At 40.8% G+C, this 23,698-nt stretch overlaps 1 protein-coding gene across 2 annotated transcripts in view; it reads left to right on the top strand.

Annotated features, from left to right (window-relative positions):
- The window catches only part of WASHC3 (WASH complex subunit 3), a 120,242-nt gene extending 104,063 nt beyond the window's left edge, over positions 1–16,179 (top strand). The window contains exons 7-10 of one of the 2 annotated variants that reach the window (XR_009356926.1): positions 12,403–12,554; positions 13,541–13,624; positions 14,324–14,362; positions 15,771–16,179. The gene's annotated coding sequence lies outside the window, so the exon portion shown is untranslated. Of the gene's footprint in view, positions 1–12,402; positions 13,625–14,323; positions 14,363–15,770 lie in introns of both variants that reach the window. The other variant, XR_009356925.1, reaches the window with a different exon arrangement.
- Positions 16,180–23,698: the final 7,519 nt, after the last annotated feature.

Below are 23,698 nucleotides of genomic sequence, written 5' to 3'. Positions count from 1 at the left end.
TGCATAGTATTCCCTTGTGTATATATACCACATCTTCTTGATCCATTCATCTGTTGATGGACATCTAGGTTCTTTCCATAGTTTGGCTATTGTGGACATTGCTGCTATAAACATTCAGGTGCATGTGCCCCTTTGGAAATAAATGGAACTACTATTTATTGGGAACCTACTAGATTCCAGGCCCCATGCTAGGTATTTGTATATATGCTCTCCCTTACTCTTGACAGAAAACTTGTTAGGGAGATGTTATTATCCTTATCATAGAGTGGAGGCTCAGAGAAATTAATCTACCCAGAGTATCACAACCAGGACATAACATAAGTGGGCTTCATAGTGGGCTATGGGCCTTTTTTTTTTTTTTTACCTTCCCACGCATTTTGGACAGAGGGGCTTCCTGAGATCATTGGGGAGGGTATGTGCTTTGGTGAGTGCTGTGAAGTGTGTAAACCGGGCAATTCACAGACCTGTACCCCTGGGGATAAAAATATAGGTTTATAAAAAATAAAAAATTAAAAAAAATTAAAAAAGAAGAAATTACATATTCAACCAGATTCTAATCAACTCAATATTCTGCCTCTGATGGGAACACTGAGGAAAACTCAAGAATATCCTCCAAAGTCCTTCACTTCCATTAACAAATTATTACAAATCTAGCACCAAGGAATCTAGATAAATCTTTCATGAAACTAGTTATTTTCAGTTTGTATCACTTCTCAGAAAAACAACTTCCAGGCATGTAAATTTGTATTGCCCTTTATATTTTTCCTAAAATACCACCTTTAACCCTCTAAGAAGTGCTTCCCCATTAAGCCTGCATATATTACTGCTTGATTTGTAAATGAGAAGTTAATGTATCTTTCCTCACAGAGCCTGTTTCCTCGGTAAGGTCAGCACAATACTTATAAGAAACCCTATACTAGGCCTCTCAAACCAGGCCTCTGAAATTCTGGCTGAAAGCTCACAACAGATCTGGGTCCAACAATAAAATCCTCCTCGAATCTGGGAGCACTCAACTCACTCCTGCCTTCTCAATCTTTTAAGTGTCTCCTTCCCATGCTCCTTCTTTTCCTTTCCCCAGTTCCTTGCAAAATCTTGTTCCAAAATGTCAGTCAACCATCAGCTAATGGGATCAGAAGTCGCTTCACAATCACAAGACCGCCTCTTCCCCAGCCCAGGGGTCCCCATTACCATCCTGTATCCCAAGATGACCTCCAGCCACCATGACATAAGAAGACATTTCAGAGCAGCTTTATAAATGGAAAAACTCATTTGTTATTTTTTCAAGGGACCAAGAAAAGAAAATGTTATGAACAAGGAAATTGTTGGTGGGTCACTGGCTGAGATACTGAAATTTGAACATTGAACAATTAATTTGATAATATAAACAGGTTTCGTTATACAGATTTTAGGAATATGATATGAATAGTCTGTTGTTTTGAGTTGCAGAAAGATCCTCGCCCTACTGCACCCCCATTCCTACCCCTTCTTACTATGACTTGGCACTCCCCCTCTTACTATTCTACTCTGCTGGTTGTTTTCTCCATCTATGCCTGCTGTTGGGAGTGCAGATGAACTCTGCACTTGGGCTTCATGCGGCTTCCTTGCCTACACTTCTTCTGACTTTTATTCTGGTTTCCTATTGTGTTTCTGACATACATTTTTAAGGGTTCCATTACATTGGGCTTTTTCCCCTACTTTCTCCAGAAAAATTGAATTTTCAAAGGAATATTTAAATTTTTTTTGTTTAATATTTCTCTTTAGTTCTTTGTCCTGTTTCACAATTATAGCCATGTAATCCATAAGGAATCTATTAATATGTAAGAGGCTTTGAAGCTACCAGATGTGTGTGTGTGTGCATGCATGTGTGCACACATGCACACTGTTTTTTTTCTCCTCACAGAATCTGGCTGCTGCCAACCACTGATTTAGGAATGTTTAGGGGTATATGCCAACTCAATCAAAATCATTTTGGTACTGGGAACCCAACCACAGTCTCTGTAGAACAGTGGAATTTATTGCTTGCTCCAGTACTAAGTAATAGTACCAACAACATTTTGAATAAAGAAGAGTCTGATAAGATGAGAAAGAATGTCAGGATAATTCATTTTGATCATAAAATAATGCTTGTTCTGGATTGAAATATTAAAGGCACAAATAATCTGATGGTCCATGATTTCCTTCCCTTGACCTGGTATAGGAATATGATTCATAGCTTACTTCGGGATTGAGGATTCATACAAAGGCTGCTATATACACATCCCTGTTTTCATTCCACAAATATGTTTCTAGTACTGATTATGGGCCAAACACTAGCCAAGGCCTTGGGGCTGCAATGGTGAACAGTGGAACACAATTCCAGAGGTGCCTGTGTGGCTCAGTCATTAAGTGACTGCCTTCAGCTCAGGTCATGATCCCAGGATCCTGGGATAGAGCCCCACATTGGGCTGCTTCTCCCTCTCCCTCTCCCCCGGCTTGTGTTCCCTCTGTAGCTGTCTCTCTCTGTCAAATAAATAAATAAAATCTTTAAAAAAAAATAAACACAATTCCTGCCACATGGCACTTTCTGAAGGAAGATGTCTTGGCTGCATAGAGTACTCGCTGTTAAAACATTTGCGGCATATGTATAATAAAGTGATAGTGAAGCTAGAGTCCTACTGAACTATGTTCTGATCCAGTCTATACCACTCCAAGCTATTTTATCTTGAACAATTTATGTGGCCTCACTTCAGATTCTAAATTAATAGAACTTACATCATAGGGTTATTGTTGAGGGTTAAGTGAAAAAAAATCTTTGTACAGCTTTTAGCAAAGTGCCTGGTTAAGAACCAGTAATAGTTGTGGTAGTAGTAGTAGTAGTAGTAGTAGTAGTAGATGAGAGCCACACTGGCCTTCAGCAAAGAAGGGTAAATTTCCTCATTCTTGACACAGCAAGTTCATGGAACCAACCATCACTAGAAAGTCGCAGATCTAGCCCACCCTGGAGACTCCTCAGTTTGAGGGAGAGAAAAAGAAAGTGTTGCCCAATGCTCAGATCCACATCCTTTGCTTCTAAATCTACAGTTCCTCCTACTGCTCATGGAAAGAAATGTAGCTCCTTCCTCCCAGTAGGGTAGTTGCCATCTCCACTGTGGTGAGGATCCTTCACACTACCTGAGCCATGACATCTCAGACTCCGTAAGATGCAGCCCCCATCATCATCCCTGAGATCTTCTACCAGTCACTGGGCCGGTAGAAGCATACCATGCTATGATATAGACTCTTTCCATCCACTCTGCCCCTTCTGTTTCAGCAGGATGCCTACCCGCTCCATATTGAGCCTAATATGGCAGATCTAGAACTTCCAAGGCTGCTGGGACCTTCAGGGATCACAAGAAATCCATCTTTCTGATGGATCCTGGATTGTCTTTCCCTTTGGGACAACCCTGATTTCAAACACTTATCTCCAAAAGAGCACTCAACAATTATCACATGGCTGCCATGTGCCATGATGCCATGATGCCATGATGCCCTGACAACATGATTACCATACCTAACCAGACCTCTCCCAGAATAGTCACAATGTTCTCCTGGGCACAATGAGGGCTACTCTGCACAAGATATGCAGAGAAGAAAACTGCTTCCATTTTGTTCCTCTGCTCCTATGCTTCTTCAGAGGTTATGTCTTCTACCCAGCAGGAGAGAGCAGTTTGCTTGATTTCCATCCTAGGGATCTAGGTGCAAAAAGAACCTAGGTGCAAAAAAGAACCCACTATAGTCAATCTGCCCACTCCCTTCCCTATGAAGAGGGCAGGCACAGAAAATTTCCTCAGATCCTGCCCAGCTCATCTACCTCTAAGGGTAGAGGAAGCTAGTGTATGGAAGGAAAACAAATTTAAATGAAATAAATGTGAACCTCCTAATAATAATAGTGTTATTAACCCAATAGTGTTATTAACCCAATAGTTATATTAACTATAATAATAGTGTTATTAACCCAATACTTACTGAATGCCCAATTAGCTACGTGGTGCCAGAGGAGAGACAAATCCTAGCCATCCTCTTGGTAGTTTAGCAAGATGCTGGCTTAGCAGGTCTGTGCTAGCTTGAGGGAAGAAGAGGCTGATGCCAGAGGCTAATCTCTAGAGGCTCTGTCTTCAACCAAGACTGTTTCCCCAACCAGGAAATTTCCTATATCACACAGTATACCATATGTTCTCTGCCATCCTTATAAATCCATAGAGTAGTACAGGGCAGGGTCCTTTCCTTGGAGCCATTTCCCAAGGGCATCCAGCTGTGGTCAGTCAAGCACGTATCTCTCTGTTGGATGATGGCAACCAAAGGTAGTCATGGGTTCTGCAGTGTCTTATGTGGAAGCTTCCTCAATAAACTGTACTTTGCTTTCTTCATATCACTAGTAAGGAGTGTTTCTCTGCCACCGTGACATGACAGCATCAGACCCCAGGAAATTAGCCAGCATGCAGGTGTGAAGTCACAAGGTCTCTGTATACAAGTAGTTAACAGTTCCATGGAAAAGAACTCAAAGGTGATAATGAATGCAGTATATTTATAGACATTTGATGTAGGAAGGGACTTTGACAAGCTGTCACTGCACCCCCACGCTAGGCAACAGATGATAATCTTAACTAAGATGCATGCTTCTGCCTACATTAGCAAAGTCCTTGGAGGGTCATTCATAAAGGGGGCCCACACTGGTTCCTGGACCTCACTTTCACTCTTCAGGGAAAAAAGAAGTCCCCATGGATGACTGTATCTAACAAGAACTTGCACTAGGAGCAAACACAAAATGAGGCTATATTCACTAATAAATATAATAATAATAATAAAGTCACTAATAAGGGAACTAATTTACTAATTTTTGTGGAGAATAAGCCATCCACTCTTTATTCACATTGATTCACTTAAGAAAGTTAACAGAAAATATATATTCATTTACCCACAATATATTTATACCTAACATGAGCCATCATTCCAAATGAATGGAAACATGGCCATTAGCACTTTGAAGTGAGATGGCAAATGTAGGGAAATACTCAGTCTGGGACTGCTGTGTTCAGATTAGGCCTTACACATGAATGCAGAGCTGGAGGCTGGAGGGCATGCTGAACTTGGACTTATACACCTCTCTTAGTCTGTTTGTGTGGGTGTAACCACCCAGAGGAAGCGGTGCCATACTTTCCTTTCACACATAGACACTAGCCACCCACAAAGCCTAAAGGAGTCCACTTTTCCTCATTCACCTGCCTGAAAGGGCTCCTTTTATAATTGGTATAATTTGTATGTGCTACAGGTGTCTCACCTTTCCCCAAAGCCTGTCATGACTTGATAGTTCTAAAGGCCAGTGGGGTATAGGGCACCTGACTACTAATAGCTTGAACCATCCATCTCCATTCAGAAATGACAATTTCATAAAGACCTTGGATTTTTGGATTCTGGTCTTCTCCCATTGTGTAACCAGGAAGCTTTAGAGAATAACTGGTCCTACTCATCAAGCTTGTTTTTTTTTTTTTTTATAACGGAATCATTTTGAGTTATTTGTAGATTTACACACTGTTGTAAGAAATACAGAGAGATCTCCCATCCAAGTACTAACCAGGCCCAACCCTGCTTAGCTTCCAAGATCAGACAAGATTGGGCACATTCAGGGTGGTATGGCCTCTGAGAAACAAAGTGAAGGTTTTAGAGGGGAGAGGGAGTGGGGGGATGGGTAAACCTGGTGGTAGGTATTAAGGAGGGCATGTATTGCATGAAGCACTGGGTATGGTACATAACGGATCTTGGAACACTGAAAAAATAAAATAAAAAAGAAATACAGAGAGATATACTATGTACACTTTACCAATATTTAATTATTTGAAACAACATTTGTTGAACAATTTTTCTTTGCCGCCCATCCAGGACAACAAAGATACCCAAAATGGGATTCCTGAGCTTCTGTGCCTTTAAGTTCTCATGATGAAGACAGACACAAAGTATCTCTTTAATGAAGTTCATTGTGCAAACTGCCAAGATGGAAGTGAGCATGTTGGAGGAAGAGTCCTGGGCAGTGCCTTGGGGGATGATTAGAAGTTTTTCAAGAGAAATGGGTATTAGTATTAGAGGGGCAATCTGGGCAGAGAAAACAGCACAAGCAAAGGCTCAGAAGTATGAAATAGCCTGGTGTGTGCTGGGAGCCATTCAAGTAATTCATCATGGATTGGAACGAAAAATTCAAAGAAGGGAGTTCAGAGGCATCTGGGGAACGAGAAGGGAATGTTGTGTGATCCTGGCCTCCCACATTCTGTGTGGGGGAAATGAAAAACAGATGGGAAATATGCTCCCAAACATGGCCCAAGCATGGCTCTAGGAGAAGGAGGAGAGAATCTTGTTCCTGTTTGAGGGGCCCACAGAGCCCTCATTTCCAATATTTGGACTATGGCCCACTTCCTTCTGCGACCTTCACCCAAGGCCAAGGGCAGGAAGTCTAGCTCGTATCTTTCCTCTTCTGCAAAAAGGTGGCAATTGGAATGAAACAGAGTGCCCCACTCTACCAATCTGAACTACCACATGAGGCAAGGTACCTTCACCTCTCCTCTGGCATGAAGTTTACCCAGAAGTCCTGTAAGGACCCTGTGAAGGACACAGAAGGCAGTTGATGATGCTGCTGGAAAAAGTGGAGAGTAACTAAAGTGGGGTCTGTAGGGCAGACGACCTGAGCTGGAAATCAAATAGGAATCCCATCCATACTCCAAAGAAATAGACCACCCCCAAAAGCTGAGATGAGGCCAGTTTACCAGGACTCTAGGCACTGACTGAACTGAGAAACAGCAGACCTGGAGTATTCTAGCCACAGATGTCCACAGAAGGTGCCAGTAGAGCAAGGAGTAACCAGGTAAACAGGGAAATAATTTCCTCAAAGGTGGGACAGGTGAAAATCCAAGGAGTAGCATGCATCTGAGCTCCCACCTGCTCACCTCCACAGTCATACAATAAGCAAATGTGTTTTCAGGCATTTTAGAGGAGAAGTCAAGGAAGGCACACTGAGATACTTAACTGTAAGTTTCCTTATTACTCAGCAGAATGGGGCTCCTAAGGAAGATTAGGTAGTTTACAGAAAAATAAGAAAGTCTCATTTTGTTGGAATGAATGAGTATGTTGTGTGTAAACAACCCCTCTATATATGGTTTATGAAACCCCCCAATAGGGTTTTGGGTGAAATAATTCTATTTTAATGTGGAGTGACAGGGATTCTGTGCTGTTTGGTGACTTCTGAATCATGCCATATGCTCTGCAAATACTAAAATATTTTATATGAAGAAGAGATGAGTTACTTTCTCACCTGTTCTTGATCCAAAATGTGGCAATCCTGGTACATCCCCAGGAAATGGGGGATGTGGCTTTTATAAAAGGACTGGGGCAGTTTTGGATCTGTGAACTGGTTTGTTTTAGAACAACCTGGGAGGGTGAAAGATAAAGAAGATAAAAGAGAAAGCAGTATTGTGTGTAGGTAGAATCTGGAATTTGAGTAAGAGAAATTTATCTTCCTGCTCTGTGTCTCCCTTTATCCTCACACCACTACCACACCCAGTGGTACCAAATGTGTGAGGGTCTTCCTGCACCAGGAAATTCTGTGACACCAGCTGGGTGCCCTACAATTAAAATCAATTCTGACACTATCTACCTGGAGACAGCATCAGATCCCACAGATTAATGGCTCAGTCCCACAAGACAGCCTCCACCACCACTGTAGACGCTGACCCAAGTCCAGATTGTCACCTGTGGTCCTAACCAACAAGCTGTAGGTCAGAGGTTTGCACCATCTCCTCCTCAGGTTTGATTAATTTGCTAGAGTAGCTCACAGAACTCAGGAAACACTTTCCTTACTGTTTAATGGTTTATTATAAAATTATATGATAAAGGTTACAAGTGAACATTCAGAAGATACACATAGAGCAAGGTACAGGGAAAGAGCTGGAGCTTCCATGCTCTCTCTGGGCATGCTACTCTCCCAGTTGTCCAGGTGTTCACCAATCCAGAAGATCTCTGAAGCCCCATACTTTTTTTTTCACATATAATCTATTATTTGTTTCAGGGGTACAGGTCTGTGATTCATCAGTCTTACACAATTCATAGCACTCGCCATACCACATACCCTCCCCAATGTGCATCACCCAGCCACCCCACTCCCCTCCAGCAATCCTCAGTCTATTTCCTGAGATTAAGAATCTCTTATAGTTTGTCTCCCTCTCTGGTTTCATCTTGTTTCATTTTTCCCTCATTTCCCCTATGATCCTCAGTCTTATTTCTCAAATTCCTCATATCAGTGAGATTATATGATAATTGTGTTTCTCTGATTGACTTATTTCACTTAGCATAATACCCTCTAGTTCTATTCACATCATGGCAAATGGCAATATTTGGGGGTTTTCAATGGCTGCATATTATTCCATGGTGTGTGTGTGTGTGCGTTTATCCCCCACATCTTCTTTATCCATTCAGCTGTTGATGGACATCTAGGCTGTTTCTATAGTTTAACTATTGTGGACACATTGCTGTGAACATTCAGGTGCATATGCCCCTTTGGATCACTACTTTTTTTTTTTTTTTTGCCTTTTTTTTTTTTTAATTTATTTTCAGTGTTCCAGAATTCATTGTTCTTATGCACCACACTCAGTGCTCCACGCAATGTGTGCCCTCCATAATACCCACCACTGGGCTCATCCAATCCCCCCCCAAAACCCTCAGATTGTTTCTCAGAGTCCACAGTCTTTCATGGTTTGTCCTCCCCTCCAATTTCCCCCAACTCCCTTCTCCTCTCCAACTCCCCATGAACTCTGTTATTCCTTATGCTCCACAAATAAGTGAAACCATATGATACTTGACTCTCTCTGTTTGACTTATTTCACTCAGCATAATCTCTTCTAGTCCCATCCATGTTGATACAAAAGTTGGGTATTCATGCTTTCTGATGGAGGCATAATTCACTGTATATATGGACCACATCTTCCTTATCCATTCATCCGTTGAAGAGCATCTTGATTCTTTCCACAGTTTGGTGACTGTGGCCATTGGTGCTATGAATATTGGGATACAGATGGCCCTTCTTTTCACTACATCTGTATCTTGGGGGTAAAAACCCAGTAGTGCAATTGCAGGGTCATTGGGAAGCTCTATTTTTAATTTCTTAAGGAATCTCCACACTGTTTTCCAACGTGGCTGCACCAACTTGCATTCCCACCAACAGTGTAAGAGGGTTCCCCTTTCTCCACATTCTCTCCAACACACGTTGTTTACTGTCTTGTTAATTTTGGCCATTCCACTGGTGTAAGGTGGCTCGATGTGGCTTTGATTTGACTCTCCCAATGGCCAGTGATGATGAACATTTTCCTATGTGTCTATTAGCCATTTGTATGTCTTCATTGGAGAAGTGTCTGTTCATGTCTTCTGCCCATTTTTTGACATGATTATCTGTTTTTTTGTGTGTTGAGTTTGGGGAGTTCTTTATAGATCCTGGATATCAGCCCTTTGTCTGTATTGTCATTTGTGAATATCTTCTCCCATTCCATGGGTTGCCTCTTTGTTTTGATGAAACAGTCAATAAAGAAAAGCTTTTGTTGTGCAGAAGCTTTTGATCTTGATGAAGTCCCAAAAATTCATTTTCACTTTTGTTTCCTTTGCCTTTGGAGACATATCTTGAAAGAAGTTGCTATGGCCAATGTCAAAGAGGTTACTGCCTATGTTCTCTTCTAGGATTCTGATGGATTCCTGCCTCACATTGAGGTCTTTTATCCATTTTTGAGTTTATCTTTGTGTATGGTGTAAGAGAGTGGTTGGGTTTCATTATTCTATACATAGCTGTCCAATTTTCCCAGCACCATTTATTGAAGAGACTTGTCTTTTTTCCACTGTATATTTTTTCCTGCTTTGTTGAAGATTATTTGACCATAGAGTTGAGGGTCCATATCTGGGCTCTCTACTATTATCCAGTGGTCTGTATATCTGTTTTTGTGTCAGTACCATGCTGTCTTGGTGATCACAGATTTGTAGTAAAGCTTGAAATCAGGCAACCTGATGCCTGCAGTTCTGCTTTTCTTTTTCAACATTTCCTTAGCAATTCAGGGTCTCTTCTGATTCCATACAAATTTTAGGATTGTTTGCTCCAGCTCTTTGAAAAATGCCAGTGGAATTTTGATCAGGATGGCATTGAAAGTATAGATTTCTCTAGGCAGTATAGACATTTTAACAATGTTTTTTCTTCTGATCGATGAGCATGGAATGGTCTTCTTTTTGTGTTTTCTTCAATTTCTTTTATGAGTGTTCTGTAGTTCCTCGAGTACAGATCCTTCACCTCTTTGGTTAGGTTTATTCCCAGGTATCTTATGGTTCTTTGTGCTATAGTAAATGGAATTGATTCTCTAATTTCCCTTTCTGTATTTTCATTGTTAGTGTATAAGAAAGCAACTGATTTCTGTACATTGATTTTGTATCCTGCCAAATTACTGAATTGCTGTAGGAGTTCTAGTAGTTTGGGGGTGGAGTCCACATGTCATCTGCGAAGAGAGAGAGAGTTTGACTGCTGCATTGCAAATTTGAATACCTTTTCTTTCTTTTTGTTGTCTGGTTGCTGTTGCTAGGACTTCTAATACTATGTTGGACAAGAGTGGTGAGAGTGGACATCCTTGTTGTTTTCCTGATCCCAAAGGGAAGCCTGCCAGCTTTTTCCCATTGAGGATGATAATTGCTGTGGGATTTTCATAGATAGATTTTATGAAGTTGAGGAATGTTCCCTGTATCCCTATACTTTGAAGCGTTTTAATCAGGAACGAATGCTGTATCTTGTCAAATGCTTTTTCTGCATCAATTGAGAGGACGATGTGGTTCTTCTCTCTTCTCTTATTGATTTGTTCTATCACATTGATTGGTTTGCGAATGTTGAACCGCCCTTGCAACCCAGGGATGAATCCCACCTGGTCATGATGGATAATCTTTTTAATGTACTGTTGGATCCTATTAGCTAGGATCTTGTTGAGAATCTTAGCATCCATATTCACCAGGGATATTGGTCTGAAATTTTCCTTTTTGGTGGGGTCTTTTCCTGGTTTAGGGATCAAGGTAATGATGGCTTCATAAAAAGAGTCTGAAAGGGTGCCTGGGTGGCTCAGTGGGTTAAGCCGCTACCTTCAGCTCAGGTCATGATCTCAGGGTCCTGGGATCGAGTCCCGCATCGGGCTCTCTGCTCAGCAGGGAGCCTGCTTCCTCCTCTCTCTCTCTGCCTACTTGTGATCTCTCTCTGTCAAATAAATAAATAAAATCTTTAAAAAAAAAAAAGAGTCTGAAAGTTTTTCTTCTGCTTAATTTTTTGAAACAGCTTCAGGAGAATAGGTATTATTTCTTCTTTGAAAGCTTGGTAGAACTCACCAGGGAATCCATCAGGTCCTGGGCTCTTATTATTGGGAGGTTTTGGATCACTGTTTCAATCTTGTTGCTAGATATTGATCTATTCAGGTTGTCAGCTTCTTCCTGATTCAGCATTGTAAATTTATAGTTTTCCAGGAATGCATCCATTTTGTCTAGGTTGCTTAACTTATTGGCATATAACTGTTGATAATAATTTCTTTTTTTTTTTTTAAAGATTTTATTTATTTATATATTTATTTATTTGACAGAGAGAGATGACAAGCAGGCAGAGAGGCAGGCAGAGAGAGGGGAGGAAGCAGGCTCCCTGCTGAGCAGAGAACCCGATGCAGGGCTCGATCCCAGCACCCTGGGATCCGACCTGAGCTGAAGGCGGCGGCTTAACCCACTGAGCCACCCAGGCGCCCCTGTTGATAATAATTTCTGATGATTGTTTCTATTTCCTTGGTGTTAGTTGTGATCTCTCCCTTTTCATTCATAATTTTAGTAATTTGGGTCTTCTCTCTTTTCTTTTGAATTAGTTTGGTCAATGGTTTATCGATCTTATTGATTCAAAAAATCAGCTTCTAGTTTCATTGATGCATTCTACTGTATCTCTAGTTTCTATCTCATTTGGATCACTACATTTTGAACCTCCATACTTTTGAGATTTTTATGGAATCCTCATCATTTAGGCATGACCAATCATTAACTCCATTTCTAGTCCCTCTCCCTTCTTCCAAGCTTGTAATCATGGCTTGGTCTTTCTGGTGACAAGCCTGCAACCAAGAGTCACCTCATAGAACAAAGACACTGCTGTCACTCAGGAAATTCCAATGGATTTAGGAGCTCCATGTCAGGAATGGGGGTCAAAGACCAAATATTGACAGAAAAGATGCTGCTACTGCTTTGATCACTTAGGGTATTGTAAGAGTTTTAGGTGTTCTTTGCCAGGAACCTGGGGCAGAGATCAATATACATTTTTTTTTAATTATCTCATACCCTGGGCTCTACTTTGTCTTCTCATTTTAGGACCCAGGCTGGAAGAACAGTCCCTACACGGGACATACCTGGAGAACCGGCCAAACCTTAAGATAAGTCTTATACCTTCTGCCTACATGATGAATGCCATATTTACTCACATTTCATTGGCCAAAGTACATCACATAGTCACACCCAGTGAGGTAAGGACATGAAATCTTCCCATGGGAGGTACAGTTAATCACCTGACAATGGACAGGGAGGAGTGACCAGTAACTGAAAAAATAATTTCCTAGCATGATAATAAACACTGATTATAAATAAAATAGAAAACATGGGAAAGAAGAGTATAAAAATTACCTGTAATTCTATTATTAACACTATGATGTATTTCCTTCCAGGCTATGTGTCTGTGTTTTTGGTTGTTTTGATAAATTTAGGATTACATAACATATGCAAATATATACCTGCTTTATAAGCTGCTTGTTGATATAGAATTATATAATGAAAAATTTCCCTCACAAAAAATCATTCTTTTAAAATATCACATTAATTCCCACACAATTTTTGTATTAGTTTGGATAGGCCAGGTTTTGTAACAATAACAAAAAATTTCAACTTTTTGCATAGCTTCAAGTCACAAAGTTTTCTTTTTTCTTTTTTTTTTTTTTAATTTTCAGTTAGCCAATATATAGTGCATCATTAGTTTTTGATGTAATGTTCAATGATTCATCAGTTACGTATAACACCCAGGGCTCATCACAACCGCAAAGGTTTATTTCTTACTCAAGCCACATGTCCAGTGCAATTTGACATAGCAGTTCTGCTTATCTTGATCATTCTGGGACCAAGCCAAATAGATCAGCTACCATCTCAAATGTATCTGGCTATTGTGTAAAAAGGAAAAGAGAAAATAGGAAAGCGTGCATTGACTGTTAAAGCTTCTGTCCCCAAAGTTTTCACATTTTATTAGCCAAATCAAGTCACGTGGTGCAACATGTATTTTTTTTAAAATGGACACAATATTTTGCAGACCCTCCAATCAAGAGGTTAAGTCTTATTTTTCTACCCCTTGATTCACCTTGGCCATATGACTTGACTTTGGCTAGTGGGACAGTAGCAAATATAATGTAAGTATAGGCTTAAAACATCCTTGTGCTTTGAGACTTGTTTCTCTTAATGCTTTTAGAACCACCCAAGATTTTCATAGAGGATGACAGATCACATGGAGAGAGGCACCATGCTCTTCCACTGTTTCAGCTATCCCACATAGGTAAGTCAGGTAATTCTTAACCATCAAGCTCCATCCAACCTAGACCAGAAGAACCATCCAGCCAATTCACAGTTTGAGAACTTTTTAAGCCACTTTTTAAAGTGACGTGTTATGCCATAAGAGCTGACTTAAACATATCTATATCTAATTTAATCCAGGAGAGAGCCATGATATTTTTTAAAGTCTTATTGACCACTTCAATATGAAATCTTATGGATGTGCCATCATCTATTGAACCATTTTTTTATCATTCAAATCATACTGTTACCTAATTCATTATATCACATTCATTATAACTAAAATTAACACTGCCACGAACATCTTTGTGTATAAAATTTTACCCAGGTTTCTGATTATTTCGTCATAACAGATTGGTGAGAGAAGAGTTGCTGTCAAAATTTGAGCCTCTTAATAATGACCAAATTTTGAACCAAAAGGATGATACTAATTTATAAATCTAATGAAAATACATAAGCATATCCATTTTTCTTCACTCTCATTCAGCATCTAAGTGTGAATTTTTAAAAGCATCATTGTTAATCTAATGAAAGAAAAGTTTCATTTAAATTTTAATTTCATTGTGAATTGAGGATCACTTTGTCTTACATATATTGTTAACAGTCAATAATTCTTATATAACATTCAGTGCATATGATAATATTTCCTTATTTTTCTGTATTAAATTAAATCCAACTGCAGTGTTCCACAGGACAAAACTGGCAGAAAACTCAACATCAGGTATTTTTTTCCAGTTTCTTTTCCCTCTCTTGATGGTGAGGAACCTGGAGCCCAGAATGGTCATTACAAAGGTGGTGGGGCTCTATACTGGTGCCTCATCTCCCTCCAAGCTAGGTGCAGGGGAAAGTTTATGAGGGGTGGGACCATCTGGATTCCCACAGCCTTGAAGTTAATGTTCAGTTTTTACATTTAAACATACCTAATTCAGGTCCATCTATCTCAGAGGCATTGGAATGGGTGCAAGTCCCCTCCTGCTCAAATCTTTAAGCACCTGTTCCTTGCCCAATATCATATTCTGTCAGCACCACAAGAAGGCAGGATACAAAACTCCAGTTCCCTTTATTTGGCACAGTTATGATTTGAAAAACTTGTGTGGCCTGTGGGGGTGGGGAGATGATGAAGGTGGCTGGGATGACAAGAGATCATATGTACATATTACATAAGGCTTTTTCCAAAGGAATGTGTAGCTATCCCAGAAAACAAACAATGTAACTGTCAGAAGCATAATATAAATGTCAAAAGTATAAGAAATTACATAGAGAAGTATTGAACCATAAGTCATCATACTTCTTCTGTAAGAGAAAAGATCACAATAATTTTAGTGAGTTAGAAAAGAAATGCAAAGTCAGACTATAAACAGACTATGAACTTCATGAACAGACTTAATATTGAGTCCTTCTATATCCACATGTCCATCCCTACTATTTTTTTCATACCCTGCTCTGTGAAAAAGCTTCATTTCCACCAGATGTCATGGGACATAGTTCTGTCAGTCAATGAATTGACAACTGTTCTCATCATTTGGGGTGGTGGGGTGGACCCCAAACCCAGTCACATTCGTTTGCTTCCAAGCAGCATACAATCCTATCTATAACACATTTTCAGGTAAAGCAGCTGAGTGACAAAACAAAGTTCTCATGAAACCCACTAACTCACCACCCATTGGGCTATGTGCTCCTATGTTATGGGGGTCAGTTGGTGCAGGAGCATTGCCTACCTCTAAGACAGATGTGGAACTTGCAAGAAAACACACAAAGACTGCTGATGTCAAACAAGTTATGAGGCAACATTTGCCAGTGCAATCTGTGTGTTGTGTCTTCTATTAAAAAAAAGTCAGCAAAGGAAAGAAATGGAAACCATTCCCCAATGTGGACAACCTCTCCTTGCTCACATATGCTTGAGCTAGGACAGTGGATACAAAAGTGGATGCGGGGGTGGAGGGATGCCTGAGAAGGAAGACTGGAAAAGGGGTCAGCTCTTGTACTTAGAATTTGTTGCTAGAAAACAGAAGAGCTGTTAGATGGACACACCCCCACACCCCCGCCCCATAGAGCTGTTTTACTCCTCTAAGTCAACCCGGAGTTTTTTGATGTAGTTACTCCATCATAAAATTTCATATCTTCTTAAGATTCAACTTCAGCTAAAGACCCTGAAGAAACAATGCCTCCTTTGAAAGAATTGAAGAGTCCAGAAACTTCTAGTTTCAACCAGCAACTGTCTAAACTGACAACCTGCTCTGCAGCCTGATGGATGACAAAGCTTCATGGACTGGGAGAGAATTCCATGTCAAGAATGTCTGCTTCTGAGAGCTAGTTCTGATTGCCCTCATCCCCATTAACAAAAACAGATGTGGGCTCATGAGCCAAGTAAACATTCAAGGCCAATATATGTTCCTTTCCGCCAATCTAGTTTGGCACTTCAATATGAGCAAATAGTCTATGAAGCAGAGTGGAACTTTTCTGTAACATTAGTGTCAAGTGACAGGACTCACATCTGTGTATTAGGTTAACTGTTATATTAAACATCTATGGAATAGACTCTTTCTGTTTCATGGGGAATGATTTGAGCTATGATTAAATCTACTGACATGGACCAGTTATTCTCTAATAACTGAGTTTGAATCCTGGTTCTGTTGCTTACTATCTATGTAAACTTGTGCAAGTCATTTAACTTCAGTTTCTATCTCTAAAATGGAGGTTTTAATAGCATGTTATCTCCTACCCTGTCGGCACTAAGCATGAAAAATGTGAGCTCATTCTAGGATTATTCCATGACACCAGAGGAAGTAGAATCCAAGAAGGCTGGGTACCTAAATCTATCTTCATTTATTCTTTCATCAAATATTACTGAGTACCTACAGTGTGATGATGAAAGACATAACTCAATACCATCGTGGAGTTTATGGTTTCCTGGTTCATCCGCCACCCTGGATGTGACCCTTCAATATCACTCAGCACCCTGAGTGTGGTGCTTCTCAAAGTAATTTGAACATTAGAATTAATGGTGTTCTAAGGCCGCATCCTGCTGAATATCCTGGGAAGATTCTGACTTCCTTTTCCTCACTGGCAAAACAGGGAGCAAAGCAATCCCTACCACAATCTTTTTGCGCATTTCAAGAGAAAGAGTTTGGAAACCATGAAGCTACTTTCCAGTGTATGCCATCCAGACTCTCTCTGGGGGTTCAGAGAAGCCAGCCGAGGACCACTCAGCCTGTGTTCTATCTCAGTGTCCTCTTACCCACCTCCTCTCTTGGCACTCTCTGGGGACATGAGTCAGCGGCCACCTGCCCCCATTTTAACCTAATGAGCTAATGGAGCTCAGACTGAAACCAGCCTCAAGTCCACCACCAAGGTGGACACCTGTATTAAATTCTATGAATGCCTATTATAAGGCTTCAGAGGGCCATTCAGTGGCCATACCTGGTGGTTTCCAGGGCATAGCCCTGCCTTCCCTTCTCACCTGCTGAAATTGGAGATAACCCCAAATATTAGAATGGTGAACAGCAGGGAACTCAGGAAGAACTGAGTAAGTTTTCCTCACCCAGCCCCTGTCCGGACACCTCTCCAGCTTTATCTCCCCCTTCTCCTCCTCTTCCTCCACACATCCATCGAACCTCTGACTACCTCTTCCCTTTTTTTCCAGTAATAAAATCCTCCAGTTTTTAACTGGCCACAAAGCCATCTAGAATAATGACTACATTTTCCAGCCCCCTTCCTACTGTGAGCAATGGAAAGTAAGCAGAAATGTCAAATGGCCGCAGCTGGGAACCATCCTCCCTAAAATAACTGACATGTGTTTTGTCCCTTTACTATCCTATCCTGTCCTCCATCCTGCTGCTTGGAATGTAAATGTAGTGGCTAAAGCTTTAGCATCTATTTTGGATGTTGGGAACAAGACTGCCCATCAGGAGAACTGGAACAGAAAAGAAGCTTGGAGCCCTGAGCACAGTGGAGCCAAGCCTGTAGCTTGGTCTTGAATTATCAACCTCTAGACTCATATATAAGAAAAAAAAAAAACAAAAAACAAAAAAACTTCTATCTATTTGAAGCCACTGTTATATTGGGTTTCTGCTACTCACATCCAGAATGAGTCCTAACTGACAAAGTGCTCAGAGCGGGATTCTGGAGTTAGACTGCCTAGGTTCTATCCCTTATGAGCTCATAAACAGAGGTAATTCGCTTTACTTCCTTGCCCCAGCTGTTAAATGAGAATGCTAAAAATAGCGTCTACCTTCTAGGTAAAAATGAGCTAATACACATGAGGCTTGAAATATGTAAAGCCTGGCACGTAATAAGCATCTAGAATAAAGGTATGCCCCAAAGTAGCAAGATTGAAGGTTATTCTTCTCTTGAATCAGGCTGCAACAATGGCAATAGTGCTAATAATAATATCTTTAGAAGTTTATAGAACACTTTGCAGGAATATTTTCAACATAGCTATGGATGACATATTATTACTTGCATTCCACAAAGAAAATGAAAGTCTAGAGAAGTTTACTATCATGCAAAGATCTATAGCTACTGAGGAGCTGTGACAGGACTCACATCCAGGTCTCTCACTCCAAATTCCCTTCATTTTCCACAAAGCTTAAGTGCAAGTTGTTGTATTGCTACTCATTTCTATCAGGCCCTGAACACGTGATTTTTGTGAAGGGACTCCCAGGCTCTACTTTTCTATTTGTAAAGAATCAAAACAAGTCCGCAATTTCCCTGTGTAAGAAACTTTGTTTTCTGGTCCCTGACAGCTAACACAAAAAATGTTAGCCTTCGAACATACGTTGAAAAAAGGGATCCGATCAGAGCTCAGCTCAACAATGGGAGTAGAGGAAAAGCCTTGATCCACCTTGATTGCAGTCGGGTTAATGGGGCCTGAGTCGGAGTGATATTTCAGGCTCACCCTAAAGGGGGCCAAAGAAGAGTCGAGCATCTGGGACAAGGGTGAGGATCCACGACAGTGCATGTGTTTTGAATTGGAGATTCTTTGAACAGAAGCAATTTGGAAGCAGGACTAGAAGCTGCTGCTAACTGAAACATTGTAGCCATATCCCATGTTCCCTGAGGGCAAGGCCAGTAGCTCTCCTCTCTTTAGTTAGATGCTAGGAAGAATTTGCTCACTCTAATGATTGTGAAAGGCAGACACAAATCCGGCTGTGGACTACTGATATCTGTGCAGATTTGAAAAAGTTAAAGGAAAAAAATCTTTCACACATAGAGGATATGGACTGAGCCTCGCCCTAGTAGAAAATAAGAGTTGAGTGCAAACAGTAAAGGTGTAATGGTTCTGAGCAGTGAACACAGACCTGAGTACAAATCCTGACTTACGGGTTCAGTGATTTGGGCTCACCTCCTCAGCCACTTGGATTCTCTTCCTCCCCTCTCTCTAAAAAGAGGATCATACCTCTGAGAGTGACTGTGAGGTTGAAAACAATATGTCCAACAATACAGGAGTTGTCCAATAAATATTCATTTCACCCTTTTCTCCTGAATCTTTCCCTCTTCTGGACTTTATGATTCAGTATTTCCTGGAATTCTCAGGTGCCAGAAAATTTCCAAAGAGCTTAAATTGGTTAATTAGCTTCTGAGCTCTTCCCGACATCTTCCTGAGAGAAGTGAGTGGTAGAGATGGGTCAGAAATCCATCAAACCGGGCTTTGCCTGCTGATCCAGCAGCAGCCTCTCCCATACCATTTCCTCCCCTCCCCCCATGCTCTCACGGGGCAAGAATGGGATTGTCACAAACCAGACACTCCACCCAGATGCTCCACGCAGCATAGAGAATCAGTGTGGAATGTGGCCATTGCTTGTGCACCTTGTCGCCTGCAGAGAAGAGTGCCTGAAATCTCCTAAAATGTTGGGACCGGGCATCTAACAAGAGGCCTGGGGAAGAGCAGGCATCCGCCGCGGCTGGTACATGTCACTGCATGGCCTGGAGCATCAGGTCCCCTCTCCAGTACACAAGGTAAGGAGGAGATGAGCTGAATGCTAAAGTCACCAAGCTTAACATTCCTCTGAGCCAGGAAGTAGAGAATTTCTATGGGTGAAAAGTGATTTCTCAGTCCTCTGTTCCTTTCTGTACGCTATACTCCTGAATCCACCGTGTTTATACTTCCTCTTGAAGAAAACATTTCTTAGGTCTATGTAAAGTTTCTTTCCTAAGTGGGGGGCTCCTTGTAAGGGAAGCACAGGGGGAAGCGGGGAGTTTAACAATGAGGGAGGAGGTGACAGGAAAAGTGACAATATCATCTTAGAAGAGGTCACTCCAATCTCTTGTGTTTGCCTGGGTTAGGGAGACCTGCCTGCCTTGTTCTACTTCACAGGAAAATGACAAAAATGAGAAAATGACAAAAATGGGGAAAAGTTATGTATCTCCATTTTGCCCCCAAGCTTCTTACAGTCTGCCGCAGCATTAAAAAGACTTACTGCATAAGCCTTAATTACACCTGAAGTTTAGAGAGAAAATATAAATTAAGAAGAACATAACAAAGTTTATTCCTTTCTTCACCTATATAACTTTTTATTTTAAAGTGAGAGAGTTGATGAAGGAAAGAATTCCTTTATCAACTCAGAGGCTCCATGTTTATTTAGTCCAATAACTTCCACCGTCAAGTATACTGCTCCCAAAATGAATACAATCAACTGAAAAGAGTTGCTTTATATGATTTCTATCTCTCAAAGTAAAGGGCACGCATAGAGTCCTATCTATCCTGATTCAATCCCAATATTTACTCCAAAGGGGAGAGAGAGAGAGAGAGACAGAGACACAGAGGGAGAAAGACCCAAAAAGGAGAGGAATTGGCTCTCAGTAGCTTTCCATTCAGCTGGAAAACGAATTGGGGCGGGTTGCTACAACTTCACTTGGCCCTTGCGGCATGTAGAGGGGTGGCCGTTACTGCGATCCACTAGTGCCCCCTGTTGTCCGCTTCAGGAAAATCACAGGGTAGCATGAACTGCTAAACCTGAATAGGTCATCTTAACAGCCTTTCAACTTTTGGGACAAAGAAATCTCAGAAACTTGAAACTGTGATTCCACCTTTAATTCACTGAGGGCAGTTTATAGTCAAGTAATAGTATTTTAGAGATTTATAGGATGTGAGGATCTTCAGAAAATATTTAGCCAAGGGGTGCTTGGATGGCTCAGTCGTTAAGCATCTGCCTTCGGCCCGGGTCATGACCCAGGACCTGGGATAAGGCCCCCTGCATCGGGCTCCCTGCTCAGAGGGAAGCCTGCTTCTCCCTCTCCTACTCTCCCTGCTCGTGTTCCCTCTCTCACTGTCTCTGTCTGTCAAATAAATAAATAAAATCTTAAAAAAAAAAAAAAGGAAAGAAAGAAAATATTTAGCCAATTGTTTTTTACCTAAGTACCTATTAGCTGCGCAATTTTAGCAGCTATTGTGTGAAACCAAAGGAGGCCAGGAAATGCTGAGTTAAACAAACATTAAGTAAAAATTAAATAAGCAGGTCCTTCTGCTGGGCTACTCAGATCCTTTCATATGGATCATGTGTCACCCAAGGGGAAATGCAATTTCCCATTAACACTTGACAGAACAACTACTTTTTATACAAATTTCTTGTAGGGTCAATATTCTAGGAAACACACTTGGGTAGTGATAAACGAGTGTAAATGAATTATTCTACAAATTTGGAAGCAGAGTCCCAGGGAGGTGCTAGTGACTAGGTGGTAGCAGAGCTCCCGTGAGGATCCACTGGGAGGCTCTCAAGCTCCCAGAGCTGCTTCTTCACCAGAGAGCCCCTCTCCTTAGAGTTGATCTTTAGCATTTCTGTTTGCTTAAAGTGTGCTTATTTGCGGAATGCGGAATGGCACTGCCTTGAGCCAAGGGTACTGGAAAAGTGAAGTAGGCTTCTTTCAAGTATGCTCCAGCTCTTTGTAGAGAATTTGTTTCTGGTATTTTCAGTTCAATTTCCCTATATCTCTTGTTAAGAACTTTTTGTTTCATAAAAACCCTATGTTCAAAGAACCTAAATTCAGCAAACACTTATGCACACAGCTTTGTGCTAGTTGGACAATAGAAAGAAGGGCAACATAACACACCACATTGGTTAAGAGCAAAGTTTTAGACATCAAGTTCTGGTTCTGCCGTATTCGGACTGTGTATATTTGGACAAGTTACTTATTATCCTTAAGACTCAAGATATGGGGAGCACCTGGGTGCCTCAGTGGGTTAAGCCTCCGCCTTCGGCTCAGGTCATGATCCCAGTGTCCTGGGATTGAGGCCCGCATCGGGCTCTCTGCTCAGTGGGGAGCCTGCTTCCTCCTCTCTCTCTGTCTGCCTCTCTGCCTACTTGTGATCTCTGTCTGTCAAATAAACAAATAAAATCTTAAAAAAAAAAAAGACTCAAGATATGGAAACAATCTAAGTGTCCATCAACAGATGAATGGACTAAGAAACTGTTATGTATATTGAGTGTGTGTGTGTGTGTTCATATATATGTGTATATATACACATATATGTGTATGAAATTGTCCAGTCTTTCAAAAGAAGATGTAGACATTTACAACAACATGGATGAACCCAGAAGAAATTATGTTAACTGAAATAAGCCACACATAGAAAGAAAAAACTGAATGATATAATTTATAAAAATGTTGAATGCACAGAAGCAAAGAGTAGAATGGTGGTTACCAGGGACGAGAGGTAGAAGAAATGAGAAGCTGTTGGTCAATGGTACAAACTTGCAGTTATATAAGATGAATAAATATAGAGACTTAATGTACAGCATGGTGACTATATTTAATAATGCTGTAGAGAATACTCTAGAAATTTGCTAAGAGAATAGATTTTAGGTACTCTACTCTCATCACAGCAATAACAAAAAATTGTAACTATGTGGGTAGAAGATGTGTTAATTAGCTTAAAGGTAGTAATCATTTCACTATATGTGTGTGTATCAAATAACCATGTTATATACTGTAAATATATATAATTTTTATTTAAAAATCAATTTAATAAATACATATAAGATTTAGACTCCCCATCCATAAAACACAGATTATACTAATACCTTCACAGGATTGTGTTGAGGATTAAAGTGCCAGCACATGTAAGTATTCAAGGAATATTTGCTATTATTATTACTGTTATGATTATTGATATGGCTGTTGTTATCCCTGTCCTCAATAGCTCAGTTGAAGAAAGGAAACAGCACATCCAAAAGCTCCAAATAACAATATAAGGGAATCGATCAGAGATAACAACTAGGTTTCTGCCACTTGCCAATCCCAGGGCCTTTATTGCCAACCCCAGGGCCTCTACTGGCTGCCTCAAATTCTGTGTTGAGAAGAATTCTGATGTTCTTGCCAGCCTTGAAGGGAAGGAGCACCAAGATCTATTAGTGATATTTTCATGGAAAAGGGAGTTTGGATAGGAGGCTATCCTTGCCATTCTTAAAATGAATGATAAAATGTCATGGGTGGCAGGTTAGATAGAACGGTCACTTCTGGAGGAGGTAGGGTAGTGGACGTGGGGGATGGGTTTGATATGAATGGAAGGAGATGAAGTAAGGCAGGAAGAGGTATCTGGCGCCTGAAGTTTTCTGAGAAAATGTGCTAAGGATAAAACACACATAAAACACACATAGCCATTCGGGGGACAGTAAGTAGAACAGCCTGTCTAAAGAAGTTCTGATGCTACAGATTAACTCTACAAATATGGTAACCAGAGATACTGAGCGAGTGACCCAACATCAAATAAGCAGTCCCATTGTTCCCATAAATTTCCCTCAGACGCACTGGGACATGCGCCTAGATTTGAAGTTCAGAAAATATGGACACCAGTAAGTCTCTCATACCATCGTGTCTCATGGAGCTATTCAAAGACTCCTTCCCTTTGCTCATGAGGACATCCTTTTGTGTTCAGTCCATGGTGGCTGTTCAAAACCCATCACTCTATGTGCACTTTACAAAGTTTTACAAATGTCTTCCATCACACACAGCTGGCATTGCAGCCCCAAGCATCTGAAATTCTCAACCAATAGACACAGATTAAAAAGTCATTGAAAATGAAAAATGAAGAATCAACCCACCAGAAACTGCACCTGCC

The sequence above is a fragment of the Mustela lutreola genome, chromosome 8 (genome assembly GCF_030435805.1).
Source record: "Mustela lutreola isolate mMusLut2 chromosome 8, mMusLut2.pri, whole genome shotgun sequence".
Taxonomy (NCBI): domain Eukaryota; kingdom Metazoa; phylum Chordata; class Mammalia; order Carnivora; family Mustelidae; genus Mustela; species Mustela lutreola.
This window is presented reverse-complemented; position numbering and strand designations above follow the sequence as displayed.